The 11,931-nt window shown below is 48.1% G+C and overlaps 1 pseudogene; it reads left to right on the forward strand.

Moving 5' to 3' along the window:
* The first annotated feature begins 877 nt into the window (after positions 1 to 877).
* Positions 878 to 11,931, forward strand: LOC131569195 (cytochrome b-like; annotated as a pseudogene).

An 11,931-nucleotide genomic window follows, 5' to 3' on the forward strand; every position in this document is an offset into this window, starting at 1 on the left:
AAAAAAAAAACCAAGGGGGAAACCACTTAGAAATACAGAGCACAACAGAAGTCCTTGGAGATGGTTCAATAGAAAATGGCAGCAGCAGTAAGCAGAGCCCGAGGCTGCTCACTGCCACCAGAGGGGCTCCTCAGTCCCCTGCTGGTTTGTGTGTGATTCTTGCTGAGCTCCCTGTGCCCCTTCAGCAGATGCAGCCCTGCCTGGAAAGGGCTCCATGCTCTGGTGTTCCCAGCTTGCTCCAGGCTACATTCTTAGCAAGACTGAAAGAAGAGGGGAAAAAAAGAGCCATTTTCTGTGCTGCCTGCAAACTCTTCTCCTTCAGTGCCACTGCCAGAGATCGTCCCTCTGTCAGCTTGGCACTGTGCCTGCTGCATCCTCCTCCCTGTCCCTTGCATTAGGTCCTGCATATCATCAGCACTCGCTGTCCCACACCATGAACAGAGAGAGCTGTGTCAGAAGAGCAAGGATTGCATTTCTTGGCCTTTCTAACAGAGACAAGAAGCATGAGTCCAAATAACTTTGTTGTTTGTTCCTGTCCTCCTTTTTAATAACTGTTTTGCTTTAACGCAAAAGTCTCTTTTACCACATGGATGGAATGATCTGTAATTGGCAGTTGCTTCAGGCTGTCAGGCACCATGGGAGTTTTCTCTTGTCTCTGATGAGGATTTGGTGTATTTTCCATTGTTCACTTGGTGGTGTCATCTTGGGCTGAGCTCAGCGGCCGACCCTGCTGTCCCCAGGGGATGCATTGGGACGCCAGGCCCCTCAGGGCTGGGATTCGGGGGAGGGCGGGCTCGGAGCGCCCGGAGCCTGGGCCCGTGAGGAGCTGCTGCTGGCACTGGCTGTGCTCAGCCCGCTGTGCCGAGCAGCCGCGGCCATGGAGACACAGGCGGGAGCTGTGGCCGAGGCCGGCAGGCGGCCCGGGCCGGCTCGCAGCTGCGAGGACGCCGGCAGCCTGTGCCCTGAGGCCGAGGCTGCGGCGGGCGGTTTGCGGGCAGGGCTTTTCCGAGCTGGCCACAATGTGCTGCCTCCCGTGTGGGTCCGGCTGCGGCAGAGGCCGGCGGGAGCGCGGCGGGGCTGGCAGCGGCGGGCAGAGGCCGCAGAGAGCAGCAGCCCGGCCGGGCCCGCTGCGGAGCGGCAGGGAGCTGCCGGGCAGCCCTCGGCCGTGTCTGTGCGCACAGGGCAGGAGCAGAGGCCGGAGCAGAGTCAGGAGCCGCGGCAGGAGCCGGCCATAGCGGCAGCTCGCCGTGCCCAGGGCCGCAGCCGCAGCTCTCCCCTGCCGGTCACAATAGCTGCCGCTCGCCTCCGAGGCTCCGGCGCTTCCCGGAGACGAGGGGCCCGGTCCCCAGCACGCCCTGGAGCCCCGCAACGAGAGGAGCCGCCGGCGCCGCAAAGGGCAGCGCAGAGGGCGCAGGTTGAGGAGGAGGACATGAGGCTCTCTCTGAGCCGCGCTGTGGCAGCTCTGCCCTCTCGGCCTTCGCCTTGAGCCCTTCGCTTCTTTTCCATGAGCCCTGATCCCGGTCCTTGGCCAAGTGCCCCCGCAGCCCTTTCCAGGGCTGCAGGAAAAGCTGCCTCAGTCACAAAATCACAGAATCCCTGGCTTGGAAGACAGATACTTTCAAGACCATCGAGTCCAACCCATGGCCTAACACGTGAACTAAAGCATGGCCCCGAGTGCCACATCCAGTCTTCTTTTAAAGGCTTGCAGGGATGGTGAGTCCACCATCTCCCCAGAGGGGTCTGTCCCAGGAAGAACCAAGATAACACTGGGGCCTTCTACCCGCCGGCGCTTGGAGCTCTGGAAGTTTGTCTTTCTACTTAGGCAAAGGCCATGGAAATGGACTGGGAAAAGTAGTCACATATAGAGTAGCCTACAGAGCTCTAAATTGATGTGCAAGGAATACAGAAAAGATAGAAAAGAAAAAAAGGCAAAACGCAAATGGCATCAGCAAAGTCTTGTGCATGAACACATAGCTGCAGAGGGTCTTCTCAGCCCTATTTCTTTGTATTTCTGGGAACCAGAGGAATCCTGCTTGAGCCTCTGGGTTTGGGAGGTAAAAGTTCATTTCTTTTTTCTCCTTGGGGCAGCTCCTGTTGCTAGCATCAGCTGAGCCTCTCTCCAGCCTGTTGCCTGTTCTGATTGTTGCAGCAAAACAACTGATGGCAGACAGAAGATACTGACGCTTGCAGAGACGTGTCTTTTTCCAGTGCCAGCTGTGAGTGGGAGTCAGAAGAAAAACTCCCGAAAGCACAACTCCATTGGAAGATTGCCTTCCTTTTCATTCCGATGCTCTAGATCCACTTCTGAATTGTCAGTTGTTTGTTAAGGATGGGAAGTTCTGTTTCATGATTTTTTTCATGTGGTTTGGCAGTGGATGAGGCTCTCATTCAGTCACAAACTCCAGACCAAAGTGCCTTTGGAAGATGGCCCACGTGGCAGTTTTTGCCCAGCCATGGTACTTGTGGATATAAGACAGCAAGGGCAATGGTATTTGCAGCCAAAACCCAGCAAAGCTTGGCTCAGCCAAAACATCCTAGGGAGATTGAGGCCTCCAGCTGTCCCTAGAAATCAGCAGAGTTCCAGACAAATGGTTGTGTAGCACTAAGTGCAATCGCTTTGCCTGGATCAGAGCCTTGCACAGCTGAAGAAGCAGAAAGATCAGCAAGGAGCTCCCAAAGGCCCCTCACATCATTTTCATTTTGCTCATCTTGTGTAAGTTTGCAACTAAACGTGTGTTTGCAGTTGAGCTAATGAGAGAAAAAAAAAGTGAAAAGAGGCTTTCTGGCAGGGCCAGGACATTGCAGAAGAGGAATCACTGGTGTGCATTTCATTGGACCTCTCTCAAGCCTCTAAAAGTATTATAGCCCTGATTTAAAACAGGCCAGTATGAACCAACTTGGAGAGACAGAGACTAAAATTACTTACATGTTTTTTTTTTAAGTGTGAGAAAAACTACCCAAAGGGTGTTGTTGTATGACATTTTAAAATATACAACGTCAGAATTATCAACTGCAATAAATCAAGAGTTTAAAAAGGAGTGTTTTGGTATATGAATAATTAAAACCACAAAAATGTGCAGATATGAATGCATGTTTTCATAAAAATCATGAAATTCTAGACAAAAAAATACATGCCCTGAACTACAATACAAAGGCAGATAGAACTGTACTTGAATTAGCTCTTTTTACATTGCTGGAGTTTTTTCCTTGTGAAGAGGAGCTAGGGTATTGTTGAAAAAAGTGGCACAAGCAGGACGGGGCAGCGCGCTGTGCTCTGTGCAGAGGCTGCCAGGGGCTGCCCGAAGAGCGCCCTGCTGCAGCCAGAGCCCTCCCGGCCTGGGGCCTGGGAGCAAAGGGCCAGGGCAGGCACCTCCTCCTCGTCCTGACCCTCCACCGCTCCCTGCTGCTGCTGCTGCTGCTGCTGCTGAGGGAAAGAGACTCTCCTAAGGCCCCATGAACGAATGCACTTACACAGCCCTGGGGATGCCAGTGAAGGAAACCACGTGTCACGTAATGCATGTATGACCAGAGTCACCAAACACCACCTAAACATGGAATTGTTGCACCTCTCTAGGACAGGCAGAAATTGAAAGAATTAATTGGAGACTTCAGGGCAGAAGAGGCCAGAGGAGGGAAACAACTCTAAAGGGAAAACCATCATATCTGGAGGGGGAAACATCTCTGCCTGCTCAGAATCAGTCGAGGGAATATGTGTCTAATCCTAGCCAGAAAGGGATGTTTTAGGTGAGCTTTGCACCTCCAACTGCCTCGGACCAGAGCCAGGAAGATTCAATTATGCAAATGTTACATAGATAGATAGAGAGAGAGAGAGAGAGAGAGAGAGATTGACAGATTTCGTTACTGAAATCTCTCTTTACTGTCCCCTCTGTGTTGCTATAGACATCAGAACTTGGTAGCCAGTGCCCTGCTCAATTACAATCCTGAGACTGCTCTCCTGTTGCTTCAAAAAAGCACACGCCTGGGGAATCTGGAGCGTGTAGGTCCTTACGGAAAGGGATCAGACCCAGAGCATTGCACTGGGAATTGCACTCTTTGTGCATCTGTGCTCGGGCAAGTTCTTCTCTTGGACTCAACCACACTGGTGGTGCTAAAGTGGCTGGAATGAGAAATAAAGCCCATCTCCCTCCAGCTCCTGTAATCTCTGAGGAGCAGCTGGAATGCAAGGGCATTGACCTGCTGCTCAATTCCCAAACAACACACACTGATTCCCTGGGCTGCAAAAAGGCACGGTCACTACTAAGCTCAAAGTGATGTGTGAGGCCATGCCGGAACCACAACAGCTCCTTCTGCACCAAGGTCCCTGCACAGAATGATGTGTTCTCATGCAAAACTACTGCATTCTCCAGAAGTGATACATTGGAAATTAAAATTCTAGCAGACTCAGTCCCAGTGCTATAAAAGGGCAGAAAAAAATGATGAAAACAACTTTAGTTGGGAGAAAAAGAAAATGAAAAAGCCTCTTCCTCCCAGCAAACAAAAAAAAAAAAAAAAAAACTACTAAGGAAAAAAGGGGGAGAAGTTGCTTCCAAAAGCAGCTCAAATATTTGGATGCACTGGGGAAATGCTGAAGGTCCCTCATGAGGCTCCTCATGTCCAAGCAGAAGCTTCTTCTGCGCCTCCTCACTGGCCTTGTGCTCCACCCCCTTGCCCAGCTCCCCTGTCCTTCTGTGCACACGCTGCAGCCCCTCAATGACTCTCTGCTTCCCAGGGGCCCACAACTGCACACAGCACTCCAGCTGTGGCCGCGGCGCTGCCCAGCACAGGGCCACGCTCACTGCCCTGTTCCTGCTGCCCCACTGCTGCTGACACAGGCCACCATGCCCTTGGCCTTCTTGGCCACCTGGCCACACGCTGCCTCATCTTCAGCTGCTCAAGACCGGCAGCAACCCTGGCTTGTTTTGGCCTATGCAGCTCCCCAGCCACAAAATTGCCTATTTCACTTCAGATACAGCAGGCACCATTTCAAGATGGCCTTCCTTTTCTGAGCAACGTAAGACAGCAGTCAAAGACTTGCAGCTTCACCCCCACTCTGGGCTCCAAGGCACTTGCCAAAGTTGCAGACTTCAGTGCAAAATGGATCAGCAGAAACTTTCCCCGTCTGCTGTTTGCAGCTTCTCAAAAGCCAAAAGTCAATTGAGTCAGCAGTGACTCTACAAGTGAAGAACAACTCAAGAAAACTGCAGAACACTTGCACAAGCCAAAGACACCTTTCCAAAAAGGGAAAAGAAACCAAGAAAGCCTTTTGACCTCCAGCACTACCACATGTGCCCTTGGACATGACCCCACACAAGTCCAGAGATGGAGCTTCCCTGAACCAAGCAGCCAGAAGCACAGCCGGAGCCCCCAGCTCTGCACTGCCCCAACAGGACAGGTCAAAGGCCAAGTTCTGCGGTCACTGCCTAGAGGAAATCCCTAGCTCCTGGCAGGACTCCAGCACCCAGCATCCTCAGCCTGCAACAGCAAAGTACTGGCTGCTCCAAAACTTGCAGCTCTGCCTTGCACTAAAGACAGCACCACACACAACTGGCACTTACAGGTCTGGAATAGGGCGGTGAGAACAACGTTGGAGGGTTGTTGTCATCCACCTCATTTTGCTCCTCTTTGGCTTCTTCTGCAATAACAGAGAGAGTCAGGGGAAAAACGGCTCTTGCTCTTCTTATCTTGTCTCTACTTATGTGAAAAAAGAGTCAAATAGTAGATTGAAAAGGAAACACCATATACAGCAAAAAGCGCAGGAGCAAGATGGTGAATCATTATAGCACTGCTCTGCAAGTTTGCAGGCTGTGCTGCAACACCAGAAAAAACAAGGCGTTTGAAAGTGTGCAAGTGCCCACCGAAAAATGACTCATACACGAGGTTCCTCCTGCACTGGGCAAGGCCTAGGGCTGCTCTGACACTCAGGCCTTCCATGCACCAAGGCAACCTTCTGATGTCACTATGACGAGGTGGCAACCATGCCCCGACAAGACAAAGCAAACGCTCTGTATTGGTCTGTGAATTTATACCAAGCAATAACCAATCTTCCCTACAGCAAATGCAAAAGAGCCTGGGAAGTTCTCCGGCATCACAAAGCAGCACAAATTCTCCTTGTGGGCCGAAGCCTGTTGTTCATGGGATCCAAGAGGAACTCCAAGAATGACCTCAGCTGTGGCCGTGGCGCTGCCCAGCACAGGGCCACACTCACTGCCCTGCTCCTGCGGCCCCACTGCTGCTGACTCAGGCCACCATGCCCTTGGCCTTCTTGGCCACCTGGCCACACGCTGTCTCATCTTCAGCTACTCAAGGCCACCACCCCTGGCTCCTTTTGGCCCACGCAGCTCTCCAGGCAAAAAGTTGCCTGTTTGACTTCAAATACAGCATCCACCTTTTCAAGATGGCCTTCTTGTTCCACAACTGCATCTTCTAAGGAGATGTCACTAAATTGACAGGAATAGAATTCTCAGTCTCTCTGACTAAATTGAACTGGGCTAATTCTACTCTCTGGCATGTTGCTCTTAGTTCAGTGTTCTCCTCTGGCTGCTGTCAGCAAGTGACATTTTCTCTGCAAAACTGAGTTTGTAGTTCTTCAGGACTCTGAGAGGGAAACTAGGAACTATCCACTTACGCCTTTGTTACCTTTGTTGAAGGCATCAAAATGGATTTTCTTTCGGTCTCCCTAGCCGGTCCTCTACTGCTACTGGCCAAGGTGACAGCTAGCTCTAGAATTCTTAAACACCAGGAACATGAAATGTCCCTTTCTCACTCAGCTCAGAATCAGCACCGCTGAATACACGCCTGAGGTGACCTGTAGTGGGCACGGGAAATGAGTCAGATGCTGTGAGAAAACTGCCTGGGCTGTTGAATCCCACAGAACAAGTAAACCCAAACAAGCTGATTTCCTGTTTGCCAACTTCCCTCCAGGAGACACGTTTCATTCACACAGCCAGCAAGAGATCAGGACAATGTTCTTGGTTGTGCCTACAATTTGGCCTGTTTTGCCAGTAAATGACTAAAAACATAACCAAGAAAATGCAGGTTCTTCTTTAACACTCAATGCTACTGTTCTACCAAAACCATAAAAATGCTTCTAAAATCCTCTCCTTCAGGTACTTTTTAAAAAAAATCAGTTGCATGCACCAATTCTTCTAAACTTGCTGGAAACTGTTGCCCAGAAAATCTTCCCCAAAATCCCTCTGAGCTCTGGCATTTCTGTTGTGAAACAGCACAGCAGCATCTCCATGGTTCTTGAGCAGACACTCACTGCTTTGGAGTTTGCATTTCATTGCAATGGGAAGATCACTATTTTAGCACTCAGTCAAGGGTCAAGGTAGACAGTCAGATTATTTCAGGAGAAACTGTAGAAGGAAAGAATCTTCCCTGAATTCTGGGAACAACTACCTACTATTCTTCCTAATCACCATACTCATCCTAATCATTGCCAACAACCTATTTGTCCTGTTCATTTCCTGAGAAGGAGTTGGAATCATAACCTTCCTACTAATCAGCTGATGACACGGCCGAGCAGAGGCCGACACCGCCGCCCTCCAAGTCGTAATTTACAACTGAATCAGAGACATCAGACTTATCCTTTGCATAGCACAACTAGGCTCCACCACAAACACCTGAGAAATCCAACAACTTCCTACCCCATCCCAATCTCCTACACTACCTCTACTAGGTCTCATCCTAGCTGCAACCAGAAAATCCGCTCAATTCGGCCTCCAGCCATGACTCCCAGCTGCAATAGAAGGGCCAACGCCCGTATCCGCCCTACTCCACTCCAGCACAATAGTAGTTGCTGGAATTTTCCTACTTATCCGAACCCACCTTCTATTCAATAATAACCAAACCACCCAAACCCTGTGCCTCTGCCTAGGAGCTTTATCCTCACTATTTGGAGCCATGTGCGCCCTCACCCAAAACAACATTAAAAAAATCATTGCCTTCTCCACTTCAAGCCAACTAGGACTAATAATAGTCACAATTGAACTAAACCTACCCGAACTAGCCTTCCTCCACATCTCAACTCACACATTCTTCAAAGCCATGCTCTTCCTATGCTCAGGCTCCATCATTCACAGCTTAAATGGAGAACAGGACATGTGAAAAATAGGAGGACTCCAAAAAATACTCTCCACAACCACTGCATGCCTTACCATCGGCAACCTCGCCCTAACAGGAACATCGTTCCTAGCAGGATTCTACTCAAAAGACCAAATAATTGAAAGCCTAAACACATCCTACTCAAACACTTGAGCCCTACTCCTAACCCTTCTAGCCACATCATTCACCACGGTACACACAATCCGCATAACCGTACTAGTACAGACCGGCTTTGTTTGAATTCCGCCCTTGACCCCAGTAAGTGAAAACAACCCCGCAGTAACTTCCCCTGTCACTCGCCTTGTGCTGGGAAGCATCCTGGCAGGATTCCTCATCACCTCATTCATCATCCCCACAAAAACCCCTCCAATAACCATGCCACCCTCTATTAAAATAACCTCCCTAATTGTAACAGCCCTAGGCATTGCTTTAGTTCTAGAAATTTCAAAAATAGACCAAACACTCATCCTCACAAAACAAGCTCCCTTCTAAAACTTCTCAACATCCCTAGGATACTTTAACCCCCTAACCCACTGCCTAAGTATAACCAACTTCCTCAAAGGAGGAGAAAACATCGCATCCCACCTAACTGACCTCTCCTGATACAAAATACTAGGTCCAGAGGGGCTAGCCAGCCTGCAACTAATAGCAACCAAAACTGCCACCACCCTCCACTCAGGCCTAATCAAAGCTTACTTAGGATCATTCGCCTTATCCATTCTCATCATCCTCATATCCACATACAGAAATAACCAATGGCCCTCAACCTTTGTAAAAACCACCAAATCCTCAAAATCATCAACAACGCCCTAATCGACCTCCCAGTGCCATCAAACATCTCAACATGATGAAACTTTGGGTATCTAGTAGGCGTTTGCTTAATTACTCAAATCGTCACAGGTCTTCTGCTAGCTATGTACTACACAGCAGATACCAATCTAGCCTTCTCCTCTGTCGCTCACATATGCCGAGACGTACAATTCGGCTGACTCATCCGCAACCTCCACACAAACGGAGCCTCCTTCTTCTTCATCTGCATCTACCTACGCATCGGCCGAGGACTCTACTACGGCTTATACCTGTGGAGGATATTATTAATAGTTGGTTAGCTGAGAAAGGCCATGCTGACATAATGCTGCTGGTTAAGCTGAGAGAGGGAAGTCAGCAGTCAGTAAGCTGAAAGGAGAAGTCAGCAGTCGGTGTCCAATGACAGGCACGGACAGACTGCCCTTGCCGCAACATGAGGATAGGGAAGAGAGATTCTTCCTGAGAATATGTAGAAAGTATCAAAATTATGACCATAAGAATGCAGAAGTAGGCGTAGTTGCTGATATGTAACTAACCAATCCTGAGCTCAACTTTTGCAATATGTATGAAGCTCATTATGAACTGTATTTACCCTGCTGTACTAATCAATAAAATCGGGCCTGTGATGATCTAATTGATGTCCTGGTCTCCTTCCGTCGACACATACCTAAACAAAGAAACCTGAAACATTGGAGTCATCCTCCTCCTAACCCTCATAGCAACTGCTTTTGTAGGATATGTCCTACCGTGAGGCCAAATATCATTCTTAGGAGCTGCAGTAATCACAAACCTATTCTCTGCCATCCCTTACATCGGGCAAACACTAGTCAAGTGAGCCTGAGGCGGGTTCTCTGTTGACAACCCTGCACTGACCCGATTCTTTCTCTCCACTTCCTCCTTGCCTTCGTCATCGTAGGCCTTACTCTCGTCCATCTCACCTGGTTTACACCCTTTATCCTCCGATTAAAATTACAAAAGGACAACGCATCACACAATTGGTACCACTATCACAAATGACATCGGGAATACAATCATTTACTGGGCAAACACGGAATGAAAAAGGTTTTGGCTCTACTGGCGTTACACTTTTGACTGTGGATTTACAAAATAGATCAAAGCAAAAGGTTTTAATTACTTATGGGCATCAAAGCATAACCCTTTATGGATTTTTGGATACAGGAGCAGATACCAGCATCATTTCTCCAGAAGCGTGGCCACAACATTGGCCTCTATTTCCATCATCAAACATGCTCACAGGAGTAGGAGGATTTACATTGGCAAGCAGATCGCCGCTTTTGTCTGTGTGCATTGAGAATCGACAAGTATCTGCTGTGTTTTCAATTGTTCAACTGCCTCCTACAGTTTCCTGTTTAATTGGAAGGGACATTTTAACACAATTGGGAGTGGTGTTAACTAATCAGCACCCTTTGGGGTAATTGCCATTGCTTGGACTTTCCCCATTCCACTCACCTGGAAAACGGATACACCGGTGATGGTTAAGCAATGGCCATTAAAAGGGGAGAGTCTTATGCATGCCCATGAATTGGTAAAGGAACAATATACAAAGGGACACCTACGACTATCCACGAGCCCTTGGAATACACCTATTTTTGTAATCAAAAAGAAATCAGGGAAATATCGTTTGATACATGATTTGAGGGCTGTAAATGACCAGATGGAACCAATGGGGGCCTTACAGCCTGGTCTTCCAAATCCAGCTATGATTCCAGAACACTGGCCACTTTTAATTATTGACCTAAAGAATTGTTTTTTCACTATTGGGCTGCATCCTGATGATATGAAGAGGTTTGCTTTTACTTTACCAGCAATAAATTGTGGAGAACCGGATAAAAGATTTGAATGGACGTCTCTTCCGCAAGGCATGCGCAACTTCCCCACTTTATATCAGCTTTATGTTGATGCTGCATTATAGCCACTACGTCGCAAATGGCCAGCAACTATAATATATCATTACATGGACGATATTTTGTTTGCACAGCAACAGCCATTCTCCTCTTTACAGATTAACAGCATTAAAAATACTCTTGCTGCATATTCACTTGTTATTGCTACAGAGAAAATTCAAACTACAAGGCCCTGGAAATATTTGGGATGGACTTTGACGGATCAGATAGTAATACCTCAAAAATTTGAATTACAATTGGACATTAAGACTCTACACGATGCACAGAAGTTGCTGGGAGACTTACAGTGGCTGAAGCCCATTGTGGGAATACCAAATCATTTATTAGAAACCCTTTGGCCTTTGTTAAAGGGCGTTGACCCTACTACTCCTGTACACCTGACAAAGGAGCATCATCTTGCTTTGCAGCAAATTAGTAATTGTGTACAGCAAGGGTATGTGTCTCGTCGACAACTTGATCATCCCATTGACCTTACTATTTGGAATAGCCCTTGCCATTTGCCTGGTGCTCTCTCTCAACTACAAAAGAAAACGGGGGAGATACGGGTGTTGGAATGGTTGTCACCACCACTACAGCATAAGAAAACAATATCTTCAAAAATTGAACAATTGGCTGCATTAATTAAAAAGGGGCGTCTCAGAATTCTTGAAGTGGATGGTAGAGAACCTGCTAGCATTAGATTGCCTATGGAAGAAGAAACCTTGGACTGGTACTTGATTAATTCGAAGGATTTACAGGAAGCATTATTGACATCATTTGCTAAAGTAGAGACTAGCAAATTAGTGCCTAGAGTTTTGCAATGGATGACAGAATGGAACTGGATCACTCGACCTTTGAGAGAAAAATACCCCATAGAAGGAGCTATTACAGCTTTTACAGATGCAGGAAAGAAATCAAGGCGTGCTGCTGTCACCTGGCAAGAAAAAGGACAATGGAAGCATCAACTCCTCACAGCAGACCTTGCAGATAGCTTACAAACTCTGGAATTGTTAGCAGTAGTATGGGCAGTGTCCAACTTACAGGAACCTTTAAATGTGGTCACAGACTCTATGTATGTCACAGGAGTAGTCAGACGGATAGAGGAAGCGGCAATTAA

The sequence above is a fragment of the Ammospiza caudacuta genome, chromosome 29, assembly GCF_027887145.1.
Source record: "Ammospiza caudacuta isolate bAmmCau1 chromosome 29, bAmmCau1.pri, whole genome shotgun sequence".
NCBI classification, from domain to species: domain Eukaryota; kingdom Metazoa; phylum Chordata; class Aves; order Passeriformes; family Passerellidae; genus Ammospiza; species Ammospiza caudacuta.